Raw genomic sequence first — 6,023 nt, forward strand, 5'->3', positions numbered from 1 at the left:
GCAATGCTCTTTGGTTTGGTTGGGTTGTCCGTCGGGTTCAAGGACCAGAGAAGCAGAACTAGGAGGTAATGTATGTTGAGAGATCTATTAGAGTGAATTGGCTTCTAAGATTGTGGGAACTGGTTAAGAAGATCTGAGATCCAGAGGACAGGCCATCAGGAAGAGCAAGTTGGAGATACGGGGCTTGGATGAAAGCATCTGTCCTGGGAAGCCTGAGTCCTGCTTTATTTTAAAAGCCCTTGCGATGGATTTGAATCAGACCATCTAGGATATTGCCCATGTTACCCATCAAGCGGGTTCCAACTCAGAGGGACCCGATGAGCAACAGAATGGCATGCTCCCTGGTCCTGTCCACCCTCACAATGGTGCTGCAGTCTTGGACTCATCCTTCTGGTCACTGTCTCAATCCTTCTCCTGGAGAATCTTTCTCTTTCTCACTGACCTCTACTTAACGAAGCTTGATGTCATTTTCCGGGGACCAGTCCCTCCTGATTACACGTCCAAAGCATGTGAGACTGTCTCGCCATCGTTGCTATACTTCCTCCAAGGTTTATCTGTTTATTCTTCCTGCAGTCCACGGTTTATTTCATTTACATTTTTCTCCAGTACCAACACTGAACCCACAGTGCCATCCAACTGGCGTTTCTTGTGAAGCACTGCCATCTGGTGGTTATATATATAAAATTTCCTGCTGGTCCCAACCCCTCTGGAACTCAGCATATGCGCTACCACTGAGTCATTGACCCTATAGGACAGAGTAGAATTCCTCACTAGGGTTTCTTAGGCTGTACATTTCAAATGAAGAATATGGTCTCATTTTCCTTTTGAGGAGCGGCAGTTAGGTTCAAACTGCCGCCCTTTCAGGTAGCAGTTAAGCGGCTACCAGGCTCCCTCTCCTAAAAACAATAGTGAGTCTGGTTTCTGCAACAGTCAATAGTGTTCTTCTTGTTTAAAGTGCTATCCGTCAGCTCAGATGCATAATAAACTTCTATGATAGAAGGAAACACTGCCTGTATCAGAGAGAGTTTTATATAAAGGGCAATTGTACTTTAAGAAAGCATCCCAATCCAGTCCAATCCAAGCCCACAAGTCTGATATCAGCCCATATATCCAATACCGACTTATGAAATCCCCTTCTGACTCACAAAACACATGCAATGACGTCAAATGCAGAGTGATCACAGGTCAATGGCTAGAAAGTCTTTGGATCCAGCGGCGCTGTCAGCATATCAGCACTGGCAGGGTCTCCACATGGCTTCTCCAGCACCTAAGGCTGCATTGGGGTAGGTCCATGCATCAGGGTGTAGCTTCTCCTCAGGGATGTCTCGCAGGGAGTCAGCCTTGTCAGCTGAGTGTCTCTCAGGGAGTGAACAGAGAGAGAAGTGTCTCCAAGAAGGAAATACAGAAGTTCCCAGAATCCTCAGAAGTAGGCCATGCCCACACAGAGGCCTCGTTGGCTATTGTCTGATTGACAGGCTAGACTCCACCCCTACACTCTGAATCCTCAAACTGGCAAACGATTCTGTAACCACCACCCTGGCCTGTCCCACACCAGCCACACAATGTTTCAGCCATTGCTGCAGTCCCGGTGTCAGCCCATCTCCTTGAGGGTTTTCTCCTCTCAATTATAATTATTACTATTATAATGCTGACTCTTCGTTTTACCAAGCATGAAGCCCTTTTCCAGGGGCAGGCCTCTCCTGACAACACGTCCAAAGTGAATGAGTTATTCTTGCTGCCAAGACAGGGACCCCGTCTCAGGGTCAGCAAACAGACAGCAGCAGCCTTGGGTCCTTCTACCTGCAGGTCTTACCTTACCTGGGGTTAGCAGAGGCCAGTAATGGTCCCATGGGAGAACCCCAGTTTCCTGTGCACCTCAGGTGCAGCCATCACTGGTCCACCAGTGGAGGCTTGTGCGTTGCTAGGATACTAAAGAGCTTTCAGCAGCTTCTAGATTAAGAAAGAGTAGGAAGAAAGGCTTGGCAATCTACTTCTGAAAATCAGTCAGTGATCATCCTACAGCGTCACAACAGTCCCATCCTATGGTGCATGGGACCGCCAAAAGTTGAGGGCTGCTTGTGGGAAACTGAGGATGGGGAACAGAGTGTGTGGACAAATTCTCTATGCCATGATTAAGAAGCCTGGAAGGCCAAGATTCTGGGTGGAGACAGGCCTTCACACCTGTGAGTTCAAGATGAGTCCCAATTGTCAGAGGAGACCAGCCTCCAACAGCCAAAGGGCCAGAAGGTGCAAATGCACGGCGATGATATAGAAAGATGACAGTAAAGTCATAGAGGATAGGAAAGACAGGAGAGAGAGTAAAATAAAGGAGTCAGACACATTTTATCGTAGCCTGCTCACCCCAGCTCCTCTTGATGGACCACGTAGAACTGGGAGGAGTGAGACCCTTTCCTCTCTTGGGACCTTTACGACATGCCTATTCAGTACTTACATGCTTCACAAAGGTGGGCGGTATCTACATTTAGGTCCCTGAGCTCACAGGTGAGGAAAACTAATACCAGCATTGGGGGAAGGTGTGAGGGAGGTGTCGGGAGGAGAAAACGGGAATGTCTGCTTCTGCAGGGAGATAGAATTAACCATGTGCTCACTTTAAGGCAGCAGAGCTCTTAGGGGAGAATCTGTGGGAATGACATTTAAAGCAGGATCATGGACTTGGACTTTACCTCTCACTTACCAAAGTGGAGGCTTTCCTACCATGCTTTCCAGATTCCCTCTGTGATAAGTTAGGGAATAGAGTCCTTGTCCTATTTCCCTGTGTTAGTTTCCCTCACCCAATCACATTCTCCTGTCTAAAAACCATCCCCACAATATCTTCCTACAATAGTGCTTGTTGGGTCAGGTATGTTGGGTCAGGTACTGGTCGAAGGACATTAAGAAAAGCCTGCCTGCCCCTATGGGACCAAGTGGGATAATTCCAGGGGGCCGCAGGTCAATGAGCCATCTACCTTGGTGCCCAACAGAAATCAAAGCACCACCCTGCCCTGGAATTTTGTGGACAGAGACCCATTAGAGGCCCAGCAGCTGAGAATCCTCTCCCCTCCCTCCTTATTTGCCCACCTGTGGTTTCTACCCCCTCCCTTTATTGCTTTACCCTCTCTCCCTCCTGACCAACTAATACTCTCCAGTTCAAGGCTCTGTACCTCTACCCTTTCCTTTCTCTCCTCTCCCTCCCTGGCAACAGCAGGGATTCTCTGACTTCCTGCTGGAGTCCGGGAATCCCTCCCAGGAAGCGCACAATAAACTTCCCCTTTTCTTTCTCTCTGGCCTGGCCTTGGTTTATCTATGCGGTGAACTTAATAGTGCGACCTTAATGTTACCTAGCAAGCAGGTGACAACCTGGAGAAAAACCTTTCTGTATCCCACACAGATTAGTATGGACTCCGTTTCGTTTATGAGATCATTGCCCTGACTAACCCTCCTTTTACGGATGAAATGAGTGAGGCACGGAGTGCTTAAGACACTGGCCTGTGGTCACACAGCTTGTAAGGAGAGGAAGTTGGATTGGAACCCTCCCACCCTGACTCCTGACCCTGTGTTTTTAATACACACATGCCATGATAGTATCAGTGTATGTATAGGTTATATACATAGCTCCCATTTGCCTAGCTATGCATACTCTCCGTTGTTTCTCAATGGGCAGCAGGCAACCCTATTGGTGTGACTGGGTCTTTTATTTATTTGTTTATTTATTTATTTTAGTGAGTATGGTTCTATTCATCAGGATACAGGTGAAAGAAAAACCTTTCAGTTGCTAGACATATGGTAAAATGTTATTAAAAGCACAATTTATAGATGGGGCAAAAGTGCACTCATGATAGCTGGACAAGGGAGATGTGGCAAAATCATGCTGAGTGTGAACACAAAGTTCACATTGATATGGATCTCTTCATATTAAAATAGTTCTTCATGTCGATTCATATCCTTCCACTCGTTCAGTTGCACCATGGTGGGTTTTTTATGTCTTTTAAAAAAATCATTTTCCTGGGAGCTCGTATAGCTCTTATCATAATCCATACATCCATACATCTATCCATTGTGTCAAGCGCATTTGTGTATATGTTGCCATCATCATTTTCAAAACATTTTCTTTCTACCTGAGCCCTTGGTAGCCGCTCATTTCCCCCTCTTTCCCACCTCCCTCCCTCATGAACCCTTGATATTCTTTTTTTTTTCATGTCTTACACTGACCAATGTATCCCTTCACCCACTTTTCTGCTGTCCATCCCCTTGGGAGGGGGGTATATGTAGATCATTGTGATCGGCTCCCCCTCTCTACCCCACCTTCCCCTTCCCCTCCTGGTATCGCTACTCTCATTATTGGTCCTGAGGGGTTTGCACCATGTTTCTTAATGAGCAATTAAAGGCAAGGAAACGTTGAAAGCGGTTGCTGCTTTGGCTAAGGCCAAGTGTGCATTGATTTTGTGTGGGGGAGTTCTGGGCGCTGCGGCACCAATGGCTCACGCCAAGTAACCTGGTAGAGTTCTAGAGACATACCGGTAAAAGAGGAAATCCAGTCTGAGGTTGAGACCCCCTTTCAAGATCTGCGGTTCCAGCCCACACCTATCTTCCGCTTTATAATCTGCTTTTCATTTTCCGTTCTCATCTGCTAAAGGAATATTTGACGCCCCTATTTATTCCTTTTGTCACAAGCGCAGTGAACGGTTGAGGAAAAGGACAGAGGAAAGCCAAGGCAGTGACATCACGAGGGTGCCATGGCCCCACCCCCCTCACCCTCCATGGACGCCCCCTCCCCCCCACCCCCCACAAGCTTAGCCCATGTCAATTGTTAGATGTGACAGAGTTGTCGACTCCTTCCATGTAGCACTTCTCAGATTATGTGAATACGGACAACAGAATTGTTTTATAAACTCATATTCCACTGCAACACTGCTCATTGCGGAATGATTCTTAATGGAGGGGAAGCCTTTTTTTTCTTACTCTTTTTCCCTTTCAGAGGTCTTCATTCCAATATGGAATCCAGAATGGGTAGATCGATAGAGACAGTAACTGGCTAGGGAAAGGGGGGGTGAGGGGGGTTGGGGGGAGGGAAGAGGGAGTTAACAACAATGAGTATGAGAGGAAAATGTTCTGAAATTGTGATGGTTGCACAAATCTTAATATGATTGAGCAATTAAATTGCATATCAAAAAATAAGTTGCATGATATCTTAAGTATATGCCAATTAAACCATTTTATTGTTTTTAATTACTTCGTTCTCAAAAAAAGTTATTCATGTAAGTCCCCAGGTACTCGTTTCCATAATATTGTAGCTAAAACACCAGAACACTGGACAAAATCAAACTATAGAAATTTCGGCAGCAACCAAACCAGCAACTCCCGCTTGTAACACGTGCAGATGAAACCACATGAATAGAAACAGTATTGCTCCTGGGTAACAATAACGGCTCTGACCAGAGTATATTAGATTCAAAACGTAAATAAGCTTAGAATTTTAGTCGTGCAGTGTTTTGATACATGGCAGCTGGGATTTTTTTTCAATGGTTTTGTCGTTGTAGCAAGGATATTTTAAGAGCAATGATAAACTTCTGCTGAAACACTGCCCCAATTAAAAAAAAATTTAAGTCACCCCTTCTGATAGTATCACACAGTAGGGTCTCCATGCCCCACCCTCCCAGTGACACCGCTGGGTCTGTCAACTGACCAGAAAGAAGTGATTCCGACCGAATCTAATTATCCCAATAGCAAAACAGGAAAGGCTGTTTGCAGGGTCCGACCCTGTTTCCCCGAAAATAAGACAGTGTCTTATATTAAGTTTTGCTTCCATAGATGTGCTAGGTCTTATTTTCAGGGGATGTCTTCTTTTTCCATGAAGAAGAATACAGTACACATTTATTGTTTTATTAAAAGAGACCTCGTACTTGCTGCGTGCTCCAGCTATGCTGCGGCCAACAGTGAGCTGCGGGGCAGCACCTGCCGCCATGGCCCAGAGTCCAGAGATATTTACAGTAGCTTCAGGGGGCCTTATTTTCAGGGAGGTCTTA

Source organism: Tenrec ecaudatus, chromosome 18 (assembly GCF_050624435.1).
Source record: "Tenrec ecaudatus isolate mTenEca1 chromosome 18, mTenEca1.hap1, whole genome shotgun sequence".
Lineage (NCBI taxonomy): Eukaryota > Metazoa > Chordata > Mammalia > Afrosoricida > Tenrecidae > Tenrec > Tenrec ecaudatus.